This window comes from Oncorhynchus masou, chromosome 24 (genome assembly GCF_036934945.1).
Source record: "Oncorhynchus masou masou isolate Uvic2021 chromosome 24, UVic_Omas_1.1, whole genome shotgun sequence".
NCBI lineage: Eukaryota > Metazoa > Chordata > Actinopteri > Salmoniformes > Salmonidae > Oncorhynchus > Oncorhynchus masou.
In genome coordinates, this window is record NC_088235.1 from 92,899,481 (window position 1) to 92,919,679 (window position 20,199).

A 20,199-nucleotide genomic window follows, 5' to 3' on the forward strand; every position below is an offset into this window, starting at 1 on the left:
TGAATGGTTGTTTTGTTCGATAAAGTTCTTCTTTATATGCCCAAAATGTCAATTTATTTGGCGCATTTGATTCAGAAATACACCCGTTCCAACTAGACCAACATGCCTACAAAGGATCTAGTCAGTTACCTGTAAACTAGGTCCAAACATTTCATACAACGTTTCTAATCCAACCTCAGGTACCCTAATATGTAAATAATCAATCAAATTTAAGATGGAATATACTCTTTTCAATACCGGTGAAAAACAACGAGGAGCGCGATCTCATTCACGCACACCAACACACCAGAGTCCTCCTGAGTGACACTTAGAAAGAATACGAAAACTTCTTCATTTAAAAAAAAAACATTGAACAAATTCTAAAGACTGTTGACATCTATTGGAAGCCATAAGATCTGCAATCTGGGTCCTAATAATTAGGCTTTCCCATAGAAAAGCATTGGCATGTCCAATCCATCCAATGTTTTTCTGGATGGATTGTCCTCAGCGCTTCGCCTGCCAAATCAGTTATGTTATACTCACAGACATTATTTTAACAGTTTTAGAAACTTTAGAGTGTTTTCTATCCAATACTACCATGCATAGCCTAGCTTCTGGGCTTGAGTAACAGGCAGTTTACTTTGGGCACCGCAGTCATCCAAACTTCCGAATACTGCCCCCTAGCCTTAAGAAGTTTGAACAAGCATGGCGTTTTCTTTTGAATTGCGCACAGGTTCAGTTGTGCTAGCAAGCAATGATAGTGCTGTTTTAACTAGGTGCACCTGTGTACACACACAAAGTGCTGCTTATGTGGATGTCAATTTTTTTGGGGGGAATACACTGAAAAGTAACTTGACACCCTATTGATAGGTTCTGACTTACAAATGCGAAAATATGAACTATACTTATTCATGTCACAAAAGGAGAGAGGGGAATGTATAAAATGTACATTCTGTCAGGATATGTTATTGTTAACCATCAGGGATCCTATGGGAGGAGTAGGGATACCATTCTGTTCCAAGTCAACATGACAGTCTTGAGTTGGGGAGGAGTGAGGAATTTAGGCAGAGGTCAGGTTAGATGAAGTGAGGAGGAACACATATCACTAATCTTCCGGAAAGCAACAGAGGCGAATTGGCTGCTCAGATGTGCAAGGAGGGGCTCAATATAGGAGAAAGGGTTAAATACAAGTGCCTGTGTTAATATGTTCTTTGTCTTATGCAACTGTATGACCCAGTGGGTGAATACATTTGGTTTGAGCTTGATTAAGAATCCATGAGTTATTGACTCTGTTAATTTAGAACCTATCAGTATTGTTCAGTCAGTGCAAATTCATATTATAATGACAAGAAGACATTCGCAAGGAGGGGGGAATGTACTGAATTAATACATAAGGTAAGGTCTGTAATATTAGCTAATGTTAAATTCCTTTGCTCTGGATGGTCGTCTGTCTGGTGTGCTAGCTAGCTAACTTTTTCTTAGCAAGGCAATTTTATCAGCTACAGTTTGTGTTGTGAGATGCATGGCTAATCTTGGTCAATGCTAGCTGGCTAGCAGATGTTATCTTTTAGGCTGAAATCTGATTGCACACGTAACGTTAGCAAGCAAGCCAAATTGACTGTTTAGAGTAGCTAACGTTAGATGAGCAATGCCCATTGCATGATGTATTATGAAATATCAGATCTCAATAATGATTGGAGACGTGTTTAACATAACCAGCTGGCTTAGGCTACCAGATCCTTATATATATATATTCAAAAGTTTGGGGTCACATAGAAATGTCCTTGTTTTTGAAAGAAAAACCCATTTTATGTCCATTAAAATAACATCAAATTGATCAGAAATACAGTGTAGAAATTGTGAATGTTGTAAATGACCATTGTAACTGGAAACGGCTGATCTTTAAATTAATATCTACATAGGCGTATAGAGACCCATTATCAGCAACCATCACTCCCGTATTCCAATGGCACGTTGTGTTAGCTAATCCAAGTTTAACATTTTAAAAGGCTAATAGATCATTAGAAAACCCTTTGCAATTATGTCAGCACAGCTGAAAACTGTTGTTCTGCTGATTAAAGAAGCAATAAAACTGGCCTTCTTCAGACTAGTTGCGTATTTGGAGAATTAGCATTTGTAGGTTCGATTACAGGTTCAAATGGCCAGAAACAAAACACTTTCTTTTGAAACTGATCAGTCTGTTCTTGTTCTGAGAAATGAAGGCTATTCCATGCGAGATATTGCCAAGAACTGAAGTTCTCGTACAACGATGTGTACTACTCCCTTCACAGAACAGAGCAAACCAGAATACTAAGAGGAGTGGGAGGCCCCAGTGCACATCTGAGCAAGAGGACAAGTACATTAGAGTGTCTAGTTTGAGAAACAAATGCCTTATAATCGTGAACATGTGGTCACCTTAATCAACATGATTGTAGACTATTTTTATGGCAAATATGGTTTGGCACATACATTTCAGGGGTACTGTAGACATATTCAAAATACTATTTTCCAGTGATGTTAGAAAAAGTTAGCTTGGTCCCAGATCTGATTTTACTTGTGCCTACCCCTTTGTAATTTAACTTGACATAAAGTTACAATTCCAGAAGGAGTTGGCAAGAAAGCAGAAACCATGTAATTAAGAATTAGAACATTAGAATGGACATGAATCTTCTTATGATGGTATTAAGGTCAGTCATTTTGGTTAGGGAGTTTGTCAACCACTGCCGGAGCTGTGACTAGATATTCTGTAAAAAAATAATTTGAAGAATTTATCTGCACTGTATCTTTGTTAGCTATCTAGCCATACAGTTTCAGAGGAATGATTACATTTTTTAATTAACTGCCAATATGCCAACATTCAATTCAAACAATGCAGTCCATCTAAAGCCAAACACTGGCTGAAATCAGTTGATGATAGTTCTGATATTGTATCATATAATAGCACTCGCAGCATTCCAATAAATACATGTAAAAACTGTATTTATAATTATATGACAATATTTTATGTTTAAATTAATTTTATTACACAATTTCTGATAAATCACATGCCTTACTTTAATTTTCCTGTATATGTAAACTCACTACTAGGCTTCTACTGACATTAATTGTAATTAGACTGGTTTGGATTTTTCCCTGAACAATATGGCTGACATTTTCACTTCAATCTGGAACATTAATGGTTGATGACATAGTCCCTCGAGTAATTTAATAGAATCTCTATGGCAGAAACAGACTTGCACTCAGGCTAGTAAAGAGTCAGCTGGAAACTTGAAACAACATTGGCCATGTTCATAAGGTTACAGTGCTGTCTTGTGGCTAAATACAGATATTGCACTTCTTTGACATAAATAATTGAAAAACAGGTGGTTGTGTATCCTTTACATCGGTTTGTTCTCCATTTAGGCGAGGTGTGGTGACAGTGCTGTATGATCTTTCCCTTTGTTTGAGTCTCATGCCAGAGGTGAGATTTGTGGCAGGTCAGTTCTTCTCTCTGATTGGCCCTCAGCTGGGATGAGCTCCATCAATCCGCTCTGGAGAAGAGTATACACTCCTCTGATAAGGAACATCACGACCATGGCAGCAAAGTAACTGGCATAGACCAAGAACTGCCGGAGGAAGGAGATGAGAGGAACACTCTTATTAGGTTACATTACAAAATTATTATAACACAGTAACTACCATTGTAACTAACAACATGTTGGTTATTACTATGTTATTACTATGTTATAAGCTAAAAGGTACAAGTAGTTACACAATACCTACCACTTTTTCTGATGTTTCGGTATGTTCTTGCAAACTGTAACTGTCAGTAATTACTTGTAAGGTTATTTCATTTCAGTAAGGTGAGTACTTGTGTGTGTGGTAGTCAGTGTATTTCTCTTTGCTGAGGCCTCCTGGGTGGCGGAGTGGTTAAGGGCGCTTTACTGCAGCGCCAGCTGTGCCACCAGAGACTCTGGGTTCGCGCCCAGGCTCTGTCGTAACCGGCTGCGACCGGGAGGTCCGCACAATTGGCCTAGCGTCGTCCGGGTTAGGGAGGGCTTGGCCGGTAGGGAAATCCTTGTCTCATTGCGCACCAGCGACTCCAGTGGCGGGCCGGGCGCAGTGCGCGCTAACCAAGGTTGCCAGGTGCACGGTGTTTCCTCCGACACATTGGTGCGGCTGGCTTCCGGGTTGGATGCACGCTGGATGCATGCTGTGTTAAGAAGCAGTGCAGCTTGGTTGGGTTGAATATCGGAGGATGCATGACTTTCAACCTTCGTCTCTCCCGAGCCCGTACGGGAGTTGTAGCAAGATAGTCTCTAAACAATTGGATATTATGAAATTGGGGAGAAAAAAGGGGTAAAAATAAAATGTAAATATACAGTGCCTTGTGAAAGTATTCGGCCCCCTTGAACTTTGTGACCTTTTGCCACATTTCAGGCTTCAAACATAAAGATATAAAACTGTATTTTTTTGTGAAGAATCAACAACAAGTGGGACACAATCATGAAGTGGAATGACATTTATTGGATATTTCAAACTTTTTTAACAAATCAAAAACTGAAAAATTGGGCGTGCAAAATTATTCAGTCCCTTTACTTTCAGTACAGCAAACTCTCTCCAGAAGTCCAGTGAGGATCTCTGAATGATCCAATGTTGACCTAAATGACTAATGATGATAAAACAATCCACCTGTGTGTAATCAAGTCTCCATATAAATGCACCTGCACTGTGATAGTTTCAGAGGTCCGTTAAAAGCGCAGAGAGCATCATGAAGAACAAGGAACACATCAGGCAGGTCCGAGATACTGTTGTGAAGAAGTTTAAAGCCGGATTTGGATACAAAAAGATTTCCCAAGCTTTAAACATCCCAAGCAGCACTGTGCAAGCGATAATATTGAAATGGAAGGAGTATCAGACCACTGAAAATCTACCAAGACCTGGCCGTCCCTAAACTTTCAGCTCATACAAGGAGAAGACTGATCAGAGAATCTGTGGAAAGAACTGAAAACTGCTGTTCACAAATGCTCTCCATCCATCCATCTTTATGTTTGAAGCCTGAAATGTGGCAAAAGGTCGCAAAGTTCAAGGGGGCCGAATACTTTCGCAAGGCACTGTATATATTTTTTTCTCTCTCCGCTGTACCTGTGAGGTGATGGTGAGTTGCAGGCTCTTGGTGTTGACTACAATGGCTGTGAGAAGACTCTGCAGGGCCATGCCCACAAAGCTGTTTACACCAAACACCAGGGCATAGAGCTCCCTGCTCAAGCCTTGGGCTATCTGGAACCTGACAGAGACACACAAAGGGAATCATTAGACAAAGAGTCACCTCAATCAGGATTCTACTTTGTACAGTAAAAGAATGATTAATTGATTGACTGCCCAGTCCCTAAACTTGATATTTCCTATGGTTGAAATATCTCTTACGTGCAGATGGTGATGAGCTCCATGTAGATGGTTTTGAAGAGTCCGTAGCAGCCGTAGTCAGGTCCATCAGGTAAAGAACTCCAGCAGTCAGAGCAGTAAACACACCCAGGACCAGCTCTCCCCACACTGACCAGTCCAGAGACACATGGCCCACAGCTATGGAGGCTGCAGCCCCTGGAACGCAGGTAGATACAATCTCACAAATCTGGTAGAACTGAGGTGAATGCGGTATAAAAAAGTCCTTAACCAAATACACCACTGATCATGTTTCTTTTGGGTTTAGAGTAGTCCATACATAAACTGTAAGTCAGAATCGTAACAATGAAAGAGACAGGACCTTGTATAATCTCCATATCACTGTGATACTAATGCAATATAGGCTACTATAGCTAGCTTTGGCTTGTTTTAATCCACTTAACGCCTATATTCATTGGCCCATCCTGCCTTGGCAGATCAATAATAGCTGGTTTATAAGCACTGCTGTATTAGAGATGTATTTAATCAATTTCTGGGCCTGAGGAGAGTATAGTTTCACCTGATGGAATTCATCTCATTCTGAAGAAGGAGAGGAGGGGAGGAAGAGAGGAAACAGAGAGGATAAAGAGGGGGAGGAGAAGGAGAAGGAGAGGCCTTCAATCTGAAGAGGGTTATGAGATAGACCTGCTAATAGCTAAGCGTTGTCTTTAATCCCTCCATGAGAGTTAGACAATTACATATATTGAAATTAAATAAGCGGGGACACATTCCTGGTAATTTGTATTACAGAGCAAGCCTTTGATCCTGGCAGGAGGTTTTAGAGACAAGATGGATGGAGAGAACAGAACCCTTTGACCTTTCTATGAACTGTGTGTTGTTTGGAGTGGATGAGTTTATTCTGATAACACAGTTTCTTAATGGAATATAACTACAACGTTTGTAGAACTCATATGTGAAGAGGATAAGGGTTTTTGATAGCCAGAATATATTACATGTTCATGCGAAACAGTCTTGGTTCATGCTTTTCACCAATCTGTTTCCAATAACATTCCTATTGCCAAGTTCATTATCATATAGCTGTAATTGAGGGAGAAGTTTGGAACTCTCTTTCTTATTGGAGTATCAACTAATTTACTGCATGGTGATGTCACCATGGAAGGCCAAAACTCCATCCCACCAAAATTTCAGGCAGTCTTTTCAAACAGCTTTTAGACTAAAAGTGCATTATCACCATTTTTACAATTTAACAGTATTATTCCAACCCCATAGTGTGGAAATATAAAAAACCCAAACAGGAAAATCAAATTTTTGACTCAAACATCGGCAAATGTGAATTTACTTAGTCAAACACATAGAAACTGTGATAAAAATGTCAACCGGAAGAATGTATAAAGTGGAGACATGAAGCAGGATGTAATTTAAACACAGTAATTGCCTGTGGTTTCCAGGGATATAAGGGAATGTTTCAGAGCTAAAAAGCCAAAGGAAAGCCGGTCTGTGACAAGTTCCAGCTGGTCTGAGCCATCTGGAGACAATAGACAGAACAGGTTTTTAGCCAGTGTAATTAATGCTGTGCCTTCCGTAAAATCTGCCTAAAAGGCCAGCATCCCGGAGTCGACTCTTCACTGTTGACGTTGAGACTGGTGTTTTGCGGGTACTATTTACTGAAGCTGCCAGTTGAGGACTTATAAGGCGTTTGTTTCTCAAACTAGATACTCTAATGTGCTCGTCCTCTTGATCAGTTGTGCACCGAGGCCTCCCACTCCTCTTTCTATTCTGGTTAGAGCCAGTTTGCGCTGTTCAGTGAAGGGAGTAGTTCACAACGTTGTACGAGATCTTCAGTTTCTTGTCAATTTCTCGTATGGGATTGCCTTCATTTGTCAGAACAAAAATAGACTAATGAGTTTCAGAGGAACGTTCTTTGTTTCTGGCCATTTTGAGCCTGTAATCAAACCCTCAAATGCTGATGCTCCAGATACCCAACTAGTCTGAAGTCGGACAGTTTTATTGCTTCTTTAATCAGAACAATAGTTTTCAGCTGTGCTGACATAATTGCAAAATGGTTTGCTAATGATCAATTAGTCTTTTAAAATGATAAACTTGGATTAGCTAACACAACCTGCCATTGGAACACAGGAGTGATGGTCGCTGATAATGGAGTATGTAGATATTCCATAACAAATCTGCCTTTTCAAGCTACAATAGTCGTTTACAACATTAACACCGTCTATGCTGTATTTCTGATTCGTTTTATGTTATTTTAATAGACAAAACATTTGCTTTTCTTTCAAAAACAAGGACATTTCTAAGTGACCCCAATTTTCTTTTTACAGTAGAGTATGTGTTGTTCTGGATGTCCTTAAAAGCTTGAATAAAGTGTAATAGTTGATGATACACAGTCCTCTTGAAGTTCAATGTTAAATAATATTTGTTAGGCTAGTGAAGATAATATTTTACTAGGCAAGTCAGTTAAGAACAAATTCTTATTTTCAATGACGGCCTCGGAACAGTGGGTTAATTGCCTGTTCAGGGGCAGAATGACAGATTTGTACCTTGTCAGCTTGGGGATTTGAACTTGCAACCTTTCGGTTACTAGTCCAACGCTCTAACCACTAGGCTACCCTGCCGCCCTGTAGTGGGGTGTTACCAAGAGTCATGTGACGAGTGTGTTATAGTGAATCGTTATGTTACCTGAGAGTGTGGCGACAGCCTACACCCCTCCATTGTATTCTCTGAAGTTGTATTGGGGCTGTTTGGATGCCCAGAGGAGCTGCACATAGCCTGGTGGTAGCCGCAATTCCCCATGGCTGACCACACACAGAAGAACAGCACGGCCACAGAGGAGTAACACTCTTTACAATCCACCGCTAACCTCTTCAGAGCTCTCATTTTCCCCCTCCCGGTCCTCCTCCCCTTCCTCAGCCACCACACAACCCAGGATACACATGAACTGGACACAACCTCCTCGAATGGGCCGTTATCATTCTGAGTCCCCCCCAGGACCAGGCTTCTCTGGGGCATGGGCAGGAGGAGGGCAGCCAACAGAGCCACACAGAGGGATCCCAGGGTAATGACATTGAGCCAGTAGATGGAAACCCCTCCCAGGGACACCAAGAGTTGACCCAACATGGCTCCCGCTGTGTAGCCCAGTAGCACAGCCCCTCTGGCATAGCTAGTCACTCTCTGGTAATACTGGGGGTGGACAACACTGTAGATATAGGAATAGTAAGCCACGTCTGCTGCGGTGCCCATACTGTAAATGAAGAGGGCGCACTGAGTCAACACCACACCAGAGCTGAAGATGAACAGCAGAAATGCCAAAATGTAGTTGAGTGCCTGGAGGACGATGACAGGCTTGTACCTCAGGATATCTGTCACCAAGAAGACTGGGATGAGTAGGAAGAGGTTGGAATACGCACATACTGGGAACACTTGCCTTGTAATCTGTGGAAAGATCAGGAAAATGGCAGGATACGTCATACAACAATAAATTAACATAAAAGCATTTGCCATTATTATAAAATATAATTTGTGATATGAATTCTCTAGCTAAATCAATAAATGAATAAACGGTTGATGTGCCATACCTGTTTGGTGGTGAGGTTCTTGTATGGCCCGGTGAGGTAGTCCGTGAGGAAAGGCTCAGAGGGCCTCATCATTGAGCAGAAGCCATAGATACAGAGCAGCACTGTGGGGCCCACCCAGCCTCTGCCGTGAGACCCACACTCTCTGCTCCAGTCCCAGCAGAACCCCATCGTCTCTTTGTTGTTCCACAGGGACGTCTCTCCACGGCTGGGCTGAGCTCAGTCTAATTCAGCCTGTTTAATCTGCAGTGATATGGGGGTGGAGATAAACTCAAGGTGAGATTGACTGTAAAGTCACCTGGCTGTTCCCATTGTTGTTGTTCCCCCTAAGGTTTGAAGAGGGAGAGCTACCCAGACAGGGAACATTAAGATGAAAAATACGGGGCTGAAGTCCAAGAGTTGGTGTTGTCATAAATATATCACCCTCCACCTCCTACATACTTCATAGCTCAGAATTGAATATGGAAATATAGCTGCAAGCAGCATTGGCAGGATTCAAGCCCTATTGCCCCCAGCAGGAGAAATTGGATTCAGTGCCCTTGGATGAGATATTTTTCTACTCCTTAGCATGTCAAACAGGGGTACTAAGGGAGGTACAGTAATAAAGAAACCAGCTAATCAAACGTTATGCTTAGAATGACAACTCTCCTTTGTGTGTGCATGTCTGTCTTTCAGTCTGTCTGTCCAGCCTGGTCTCATAGACTAGACGTAACAAAGTAAACGTACATCCGGGACAATCAAATTAGTATGATACAACAGCGGCCCGCCCATCATACTAAATGGAGGGAGACAGAATTACTTTTACACACGCCGGCTTTGATTAAAACCTCACTAGAGTAGGGGGCACTATTTTCACCTGCAGATGAAAAGCGTGCCCAAAGTAAACTGCCTGTTAATCAAGCCCAGAAACTGGGATATGCATATAATTGGTAGATTTGGATAGAAAACACTATAAAGTTTCCAAAACTGTTAAAACAATGTCTGTGAGTAAAACAGAACTGATATAGCAGGCGAAAACCTGTGAAAAATCCATCCAGGAAGTGGGATTTTTTTATATTTGTAGTTTTCCATTGACTGCCTGTACAGATTCCATTGACTTAGGACTCAAATTGCAGTTCCTATATGGTTTCCACTAGATAGAGAAATTGTTTCAGGCTTATTTTCTGAAAAATGAGGGAGTAAGACCACTCTGAATGAGTGTACACTGCAGTGTCCCAGAGGTTTTTCATGCGCACGACTGAGAGCGCGCCTTTCTTGTTCTCCTTTTCTATTGACACTGCTTTTGTCCGGTTGAAATATTATATATTATTATGACATTGTTTGACACGTTTCTACGAACTTTACTGATACTGATTTTACTGATTTTACGTCTGCCTGTTGTGACTGACTTTGAGCCTGTGGATTACTGAACAAAACGTGCAAAGAAAAGGTTTTTGGATAGAAAGATGGACTTAATCAAATAAAACAAACATTTATTGAGTAAATGGGAGTCTTGTGAGTGCAACCACATGAAGATCATCAAAGGTAAGTAATATATTTTATTGCTTTTTCTGACTTGTGTAACTCCTCTACTTGGCTGGTTACTGTTTGTAATGATTTGTCAGCTGGGCGCTGATCTCAGATAATCGCATGGTATGCTTTCGCTGTAAAGCCTTTTGAACTCTGACACTGATGTATAACACTTGTATGTTTTCTGAATTTTTATAATGAGTATTTCTGTTTTTGAATTTGGCGCCCTGCAATTTCACTGGATGTTGGCCAGGTGGGACGCTACCATCCCACACCCCCTAGAGAGATTAAAACAACTTCATCAATTGGAACCTTTAACATTTGGAATGGGGAAAAAGCGTAGCAGGCTATGAGTTCTGTAAACCATGTTTCTAGGATGGGCTATTAACAGGACAATATATATTGGTCATATTAATCATGGCTTCTGAGTGGTGCAGTGGTCTAAGGCACTGCATCTCAGTGCAAGAGGCATCACTGACATATTTTTATTAGGATTTTTTGTATTATGCTAGTTAGATTTCCGTGGTGCGACTCTTGGGTTTTTGAAAGGGTTAGGTTAGGATTAGTGGAAGGGTTAGCTTACATGCTAAGTAGTTGCAAAGCAGTTAAAAGTACTACGTATTTGCTAATTAGCTAAAATGCTGAACTTGTCCGTAATGAAATTCAAACATACAGCCTTTGGGTTGCTAGACGTTTGTGTTATACGGTCACCCATCCACCCGACCAACAACCCTCCTTTAGTTTTTGCCTTTTAAGTTTAGGTTGGTCTCTCTGTCAGTTTGTGTGTGTGTGTGTGTCCTCTTTATTTAATTGACAGACAGTTTTATGAAAGAGCACAATAGCCAAAAAAAGGAGGTGAGAATCAGACTCCCACAGTGGGAGCAGGACCCAGACCATAGGAGGCAGATAGAGGTAAACACTATGGTCTGGTTGATCTGATTCACATACTGTATGATACATGACAGAGATAGCATAGAACTGTTCAGCCCTTCCTACCTGCCCCCCTGCTATCTCTATTCCTCTTTACATAGGGCTCTGCTGCCAGAGCATATGAGACTGACTGAAACAAGCGACGGGTGAAATAGTTGTGTTTGTGAAGTCCAGATAAGTATGTGTGGGTTTGCGTGTGCATGTGTGTGTGTGTAAAGGAATGTTTGAACAGTAGATGCCTGGCTTCACTGCATAACAGCACTTTGGCTGAGGCTCACTGATAAGTCGTGTAAACTAACAGCTCTGGTGAAGGCCTGAGGCCGATACGTAAAGCTTATCAAAGAGCAGTGATACTAGCAAGAGCAGTGTGTGGGTTTATGTTATTCAACTGTTACCATGCACCTGCAAAAAAGATAGCTCAGATTGAATATTGAAAGACATGTAAACTAAAATATGTTTTCTTTACTTTTACAACCCTTGCTTTTGAATTTATAATGCTACAGTTGGACTACTCCTAAAAGCTACAGTATGTGTCTGTTATCATTATAAATATCAGCAGTGGTTCGAAGATAATCACAATAGTATGATATCTTGTATAACCTTAAAATGGTAAACAAGCTATCATTAATTAAGAGCTTGTGCTCTATTCAATCCGTATCGCAGAAGTTCAGTATTACAGCGTGATTGAAATTTAAAGGCAATGATCATTTCTATCGCACAATCTGTAAAACTTTAGAAAGATTGAATAGAGCCCCATGTTTACTAGCTGCAAAATTCCATTCTTATTCTGATCCCTCTCCTAATTCTGGTCAACCAGGGCCAGCTAAACATCATCAGTGGTGAAGCATCAGCTCAGGCCATCAGTAACACAGCCTATACAGGTGTTATCGGGTGCTTAGCATTGGGAAGATTGAGACTTCAGTGTAGAAAAAACATAACCATCCATCTTGACGAGAGCTTTATTGATCCCCTGACAGAGAACGCTGGATCTCAGAGGCTTAGCGAGACTGGCCAGCAGTCTCTCTCTCTCTCCTTCTCTCTCCCTCTCGCTCTTTGTCAGTCTCTCTCTCTCTTTTTCTTTAATGTCGTGAGAGAAGAAATCCACAAGGTGGCGGTAGCAGCTAATAGTAGCACATCAGAAGGTGTAGAACCATCTCCACGGCTATGCATAGGTCTGTGATGTGAGATGGACTTGACAGATTTGTTATGGCTTTGAGAATCTAAGCCCCCAGCTTGTAAAAGCTGATAAAAAAGAAGAGAATAAAAAGATAGGAGAGAGTGACAGACAGCATCCGGTCCACAACCAGCTGTCCACACTCTGAAGCCATCTGCCTCAGCAAATTAATTGTACAATGACCATTGCAATTAGGGCTTCTTTTCTTAGATGTAACTGTTTTACCACACACTTTTATTTACTCTGGCCCATATGTTTTTGATTCATATATTTATCAGTTTATCCCATTAGTTTGATATTATTACATTTTTGTCGATTCAGTTTCTCATTAGCTTGAGATTGACTGAGTGATATTTCATTTCAGGGTGGAAAAACTAAAATGAATCAACCTCTTTAGACAATCAGAGGCATGTTGTATCGACTGGTCTGCATAGCTTTATGTGACAATAACAACCATGATAGCTCTTATGACATTTTGTTGATGTTTTTGTTCCTTTACTTCAGTGCAGTTTGTGGCAAAGATGCCATGCGATTGTTTGAGGACGGCGCCTCATGTCAAATTATTTTTCCACCGGCACAGGTTTCATAAATTCACAAATAGAACAGTTTAGCCATAATGACCATCGTTATGTTTGGAGGAAAAAGGGGGAGACTTGCAAGCCGAAGAAAACCATCCTAAACATGAAGCACGGGGGTGGCAGCATCATGTTGTGGGGTGATTTGCTGCAGGAAGGACTGGTGCACTTCACAAAAAAGATGGCATCATGAGGCAGGACAATTATGTGGATATATTGAAGCAACATCTCGAGACCTCAGTCAGGAAGTTAAAGCCTGGTCGCAAATGGTCTTCCAAATGGACAATGACCCCAAGCATACATCCGAAGTTGGCTTAATGGCTTAAGGACAACAAAGTCAAGGTATTGGAGTGGCCATCACAAAGCCCTGACCTCAATCCTATGGAAAATTTGTGGGCAGAACAGGAAAAAGCATGTGCGAACACAGTGGCCTACAAACATGACTCAGTTACACCAGCTCTGTCAGGAGGAATGGGACCAAATTCACCCAACATATTGTGGGAAGCTTGTGGAAGGCTACACAAAATGTTTGACCCAAGTGAAACAGTTTAAAGCGAATTCTACCAAATACTAATTGAGTGTATGTAAACTTCTGACCCAATGGGAAAGTGATGAAAGAAATAAAAGCTGAAATAAATCATTCCCTCTACTATTATTCTGACATTTCACATTCTTAAGATAAAGTGGTGATCCTAACTGACCTAAGACAGGGATTTTTTACTAGGATTAAATGTCAGGAATTGTGAAAAACTGAGTTTAAATGTATTTGGCTAAGGTGTATGTAAACTTCCCACTTCAACTGTCCACACACTGCCGTGCGTGAAGTGTGAAGCGGGAAGGGGTTGTTTATGATTACAGTGTTGTTGTTTTTTGCTTCGGTACGTTTTCACAAGTATGTGGTGAACTCTTATTGCAAAACACCAAACTGATAACACTTGTAACACCAGTCTTACATTCAAAACCTTTAATTGTGCATTCATTTTGTTTGTAGGCATCTTTCACCACACAACCATTGATGCAAAATGTACGTAAGGAGTAAAAATTTGCTTAACAAGTAACATAATAGTTTGTATCGACTAACTCTGTGGGCAATAGTAGTGTTTAACATGATTTTTATATGACTACCTCATCTCTGTACCCCACACATACAACTTTCTTTAAGGTCCCTCTGGCGAGCAGTGAATTTTAAACATATTCCACCACAATGACCAGGGAGGATTACCAATGCCTTGCAAAAAAGAACACCTATTGGCAGATGGGTAAAAATTAAAAATAAGAAATTAAATATCCTTTAGCGCATGGTGAAGTTATTAATTACACTTTGGATGTTGTATCAATAAACCCAGGTGGATCGACCTCACACACTGCGGTGGCGACCTGTCTGCTACTTCTGGCTACTGACGGCATGCTGGAGCCTCACATGAGCATCACTCCAAACCTCCTCTGCGCTTCGGAACCATTTGTCCAACACAGGGTTCTCAATCTGGCTCAGAGTCCAAGGAGCCAGGTCTGGCTGACAACCCAGAACACACTGGAAGGGAGTAAACCCGGTGGAGGAGTGACCTAATGAATTCTGGACGTTTTCCGCCCTGGGGTGGAATCTGGCCCACTCCCCCTGCCGCTCCTGGCAGTAACTCCTCAGGAACCTCCCCAGCTCCTGGTTCATCCTCTGAGGCTGGTACCCTCTGTGGCCGGCCCCCAATTCTCAGCGACCTGGAGAGAGGTAGGGAGACCAGAGAGAGGAATAAACCGGCATGATTTAATGTAGAAAATCTGTCCACAACCACCTGAATGGTGGTGAAACTGTCAGAGGGGAGATGAGACCAGGGACACTGAGGCACAGGAAGGGGAAGGAGTTTTCCTGCTAGAGTGTGGCGGGGAGATTTAGTTTGGGCACACACAGAACAAGAGTTGACGTAGTGAGTAACGTCCTGCAGCGTGGTTGGCCACCAATCATTTTCTGAGAGTGATTGTATAGTACAGGTGATCCAAGGATGTCCAGCAATGACAGCTATGTGTGCCCAGGTCAACAGTTGCTCCCTTATCCCAGTGGGAATGTAGATGCACTCAGGAGGACAGGTAGCGGGAGCGGGTTCCCTCTCCAGAGCTTGGCGAATGTCCACATCTTCTTCCCAGACCACAGGGGCAAGACCATGAGAGGGAACCGGAAAACGGGTCCTTTGGCATTCGGGTGACCAGTCTGAGATTCTCATCCTCGACTATGAGATGGTGGGGTTATGGCGTTGGAGCTATGGGAGGCAGAGGATGATCTTGTGAGCTGGAGCAGTAGTGATGAAGAAGGAGCTGCTTTCCTGATGAATGGACTCCACGGCGAGGGTGAGTGGCAAACATTTAGCAAACATTTCTATGTATAATTATTTTTATGTTCCTACTTTACAGATAAACATTTTCATTATGTAGTTCTCAAAATATGTACACTCCAGTTTACATGTAAAATCTATAGGTTTCCCAAATATTAAGTGACGGAAACCTGCTCCAGAGTGCTCAGGTCCTCAGACTGGGGGCGAAGGTTCACCCTACAACAGGACAACCACCCTAAGCACACAGCCAAGACAATGCAGGAGTGGGTTTGAGACACATCTCGGAATGTACTTGAGTGGCCCAGCCAGAGCCCGGACTTGAACCCGATCGAACATCTCTGGAGAGACCTGAAAATAGCTGTGCAGCAACGCTCCCCATCCAACCTGACAGAGCTTCAGAGGATCTGCAGAGAAGAATGGGAGAAACTCCACAAATACAGGTGTGCTAAGCTTGTAGCGTCATACCCAAGAAGACTCGATGCTGTAATTGCTGCCAAATGTGCTTCAACAAAGTACTGAGTAAAGGGTCTGAATACTGATATTTCAGTTTTCAGTTTTTTTTTTAATATGAGCAAACATTTCTAAAAACCTGTTTTTGCTTTGTCTTTATGGGGTATTTTGGATAGATTGATGAAGGGAAAAAACAATTGAATTAATGTTAGAATATGGCTGTAACGTAACAAAATGTGGAAAAAGCTAAGGGGTCTGAATACTTTTCAAAGGCACTGTATTGCTAGATGAAATGCTGATTAAGATTGGTGGAAAAGTGACCATGATTTTGTGTGTCCTACTTTGTCAATTGAAAATGTGCTTAGAGTTTTGAAATAACTGCTTATTTGATGATACATTTTGAGTTTTTTTACTAAGAGTGTACAACATACTTGTAAAAATTGTACCAAAGCTATTTCAAAAATGGTAAGGACCCACAAACTGCTCTGAGGAAATCACTGAGATCCAGTCTTTCTCTCAACCAGTCATTCAGCTGAAGCAGGAAGTCAACAAAACACAACTAGAACATTTTGTCTCCTCACCCAGACAGAGAGGTGATAAAACACTTGTCTTGACAGTCTAAAGACCCAGGGAACATCTTGTGTGGGACAGAGCGATCTTACATCAGATAGCACAGAGAGACAGACAGAGTAATGACAGTGGTTGAGTTAATTCATTCCTGTGCAATTGTATTTCTATCACCTGCTAGAAAAAGGGCAGAGGTGACCAAGAGCGGGAAGGAATAGTAGCACTGAAATCCAAATGTCATCAAACATTGACATTTTCAAGCCATTATATAGTTACCCTGTACCACAACAATGCACTAATATTTGACACTCAACATAATGCTAGCCTGAGGCAGGTGTGCTAATGCTGCACACACAGCAGACTGGACCGTTGTAAAACATTGTTCACAGTCGCTTGGCATTTAGATTCTTATTCATAGCTAAATGAATCGGAAAACGGATTTGATATGGCGATGTTCATACCAACTTGGACATATCTATTAGATCTATCAGAAGTCATGTGTTAAAACTCATTAGAGCTTGTTAGGGTGGCACGGAATGCCTCTGCTCCAATCAGATGGCATAGAACATCTCTGTTCCAATCCATCAAGGTCACTGACGTGCTGTTATGATGTCATAGCTGAAGGGCTCTTTGGAGTAATGGCTGTTGTCGGGCGGTTGCCACGGCACCCTGTGCGATGGCTAATGTCCTGCTGCAGCCCGTCTTCCATAAGAGATGAGTTATCAGAATGAGCAATGAGGAGTGATAGAGGGGTGGAGTGGAAAGGTGTCAGCAGCACACACTTCACATGCTGTAGGTAGGAGAGTCATTCTACTCTGATATACTCTGCTCCACTCCGGTTCAATATCCTGGTCTGTGTGAGACCATTGAGCACGGTTGTTAGATTCTCTTTCATTCTCTCTCTTTAAACCAGTGACAGTTGGTTCAGGTTCTTTCAATCACATTCATCTCTCTACTCTGCATGTCTGTCTCTCTCTCTCTGTCTTTCCTCAGCTTTCTTTGACAAACATTGCAACATTGAATTGACTGGTTCCAGGCTGCTAGTAAACTTGTAACATGATCAACTGGGACGTCACAGTTTCCAGTGCCCATCTTTCAGCCCCTTTTCTTTTGTCAGCAAGACACATCAGTTAATTCAGGTACAAGAGTGTAGACCTAATGACAATCGTCGAAGGTCATTACACTTTTTGGTGTTTTGTAACAATATCTCTTTCTTTTCATCAAATGGGAGGTGCTGTATGGATGCTGGAATTATTTTGGAGGAGATGAACATGTGCAGGTAGCCTACTTTATGAACTGATTTGTTTGACAGTCAGATAAAAAAAATATATGATATGTTGTGTTCCACAAATATGAAGTCCCGTGACCCCCGGATGTCACAGTATAATTCACACCCTGACGGTGTGGCATCAATTACATTTTTCAATTCACAACTTTTACGTACAGTACAAAGTAGTTTGGATATGTGGGAGACTTTTATTGTAATTTTGATGGAAATACTGAAAAAAAGTAATTTCTTGATTTGCACTGTGTGCCATCTGGTGTCATTGTAATTCTGTACCAATAAATGTATGAGCTGGAGATGATGGAGCCTCTCTCTCTCTCTCTCTCTCTCTCTCTCTCTCTCTCCCTCTCTCTCCCTCTACTCCTCTCCCCCTTTCTCTCTTTCTCTCTGCCTGTAGGATAGAGGATGGAAAGAGGATATTGTTACCTCTCTGGGATTCCTCCAGTCTTCAGTCAGTCTTAACTGCAGCAGCACTAAAACAGACCCTACAGGCAGCTTCTGCAATCAGCTAATCCAATTCTAGTCTATGCACTCTTAATTTGAGTTGTGTTGGATTGAATGGGCTGTAAGGTAAGTGTGTCTCAGTCATAACATTACTTTTCTTGCTGGCCTGCTCTCAAGAGTCCACAGAATGCTAATAAGCCATTGACCTTATGGTTATAACAGTACTTATATCATATCATAAACATTTTCAAACACACACAGACAAAAATGTAAGTGCTGTTTTTGTTCCTTACTTCAGTGGAGTTTGTGGCAAAGCTAATTCCCCATTAAGTCCTGTTAATACAGGGATGGGCAATCATTTTGTTTTGAGGGCCTCATCTGGATGTTATTGTTCAGCAGAGGGCTCAGATTTTGTTTTGGACTGATTTGTTTGTCAAAAGCAATTTGCGCCCCCAAAAACGTCACTTATCTGAAAATATATCAATCCATTATCATTTCTACATACTTTAAATCTAGTTTCGATATTGAAGAGAGACTTGGAGTGTTATTTTTTAACCCAAAATTATATCTATTTTTTTTACTCAAATGTCATGTGGGCCGTAGTTTGCCCACCCCTGTGTTAATACATGTTAATTAGGAAGCATTTAATAAAAGATCGGCAGAGATAATCAATAGTGCATTAGCAGGCAACAGAAAGAGACACTCTGGTGTCTGATTTTGGCATTCATTATTTTAATTAAAGTGAAATGTGCAGTGAATCAGTTAAGTTCAAATTGAGCTACAGGCGAATAAATTCAGAATTAAAAAGTCGTATGCTGGACTGAGAGAGGCTAGTTTCTGATGACCTTGCTAGCCTTGTTAATGGTATTTTGCACCTCACTATTAGAATGTGTTTTAGCAATCTGTTATGGGAGCTTAGTCACTTCCAATGGTCCACTAAATGCTTTAATGTTTCCCAGCAAAATCAGCATAAGTGCAATCAGCTGACACACATTAAACATTTATACTTTGAATATAAAAGAGGCAAATATCGAATCCGTTTGGTTTTGAAAGTGCATCATAGTTTGTTTTAAACCTTACTCAAAAAGTAATTATTTTCCCCATCTCATTTTAAACTGGTAAACTCAAAACACTCATGTTGTATCGATCTAATCATGATACACAGATGGACAGATGGGATGCAGTAGAATGGTTATGTGGCAAGGAGGGGGCGAAAATAGAGCGAAAGAAAAAGAAAGACCAAGTCCAACTGCTGAATTTGGCTGATCCTGGTAGATCAGTGTGAAACATAAAGGTACCAAGCTAAATGTCTAAAAATAACTGCTCTGTTCACCTTTATCCCCTAAACTGCTCTGAGCTTTCCTCCACATCTCTCTCTCTCTCGCTCTCTCTCTCTCTCTCTCTCTCTCTCTGTGTGTGTGTGTGTGTGTAGGTCTGAGCAGCATCTCCACTGGCTAAGCTCTGTTGTCATGGTGGATGCAGTGTGGCAGCTCTGCCTTGTAATTGCTTTGCCAGGCTGGTCACTGAGCGCATGCCTATTAAGAGTGCACCGGAGTGGAACATAACATTTTCAGTTTCAATTAAGTCTATGAGAGCATACAGTACATAATTTGAGATGTTTGGCATCCCTTCGGAGGGAAGAGTTGGAGTCATGTGGGGGTTGTTGGTGGGGATACAGTGGTAGGGATGTGCATGATTTTTTTCCCATAACATTTACAGAAAATAAATCCTAATTGCTAAATTGCCCCATATATATTCAGTCAATAAAAAAGCAAGAGCCATTTAATTTTTTTTTTTTAAACCATAATATCAACTGGTTATATTATATTGTGGAACCCAATCTTCAAAAAATTGTGTAATGGCATAGCCTAGTTTTGTTAATTTAGCAGACAAGACACTCTTGTTTTCCAAGCCCTTATTAAACATGATGTAATAACAGAACAGTTTTCCAAAGGAAAAAGTTGCCAGTGTGAAGTGATGCACATCTCATGCCTGGAGC

At 41.3% G+C, this 20,199-nt stretch overlaps 1 pseudogene; it reads right to left on the bottom strand.

The window, feature by feature from the left end:
- Positions 1–3,428: 3,428 nt before the first annotated feature.
- On the bottom strand, positions 3,429–9,116 carry LOC135511481 (thiamine transporter 1-like; annotated as a pseudogene).
- Between the last annotated feature and the right edge of the window lie 11,083 nt (positions 9,117–20,199).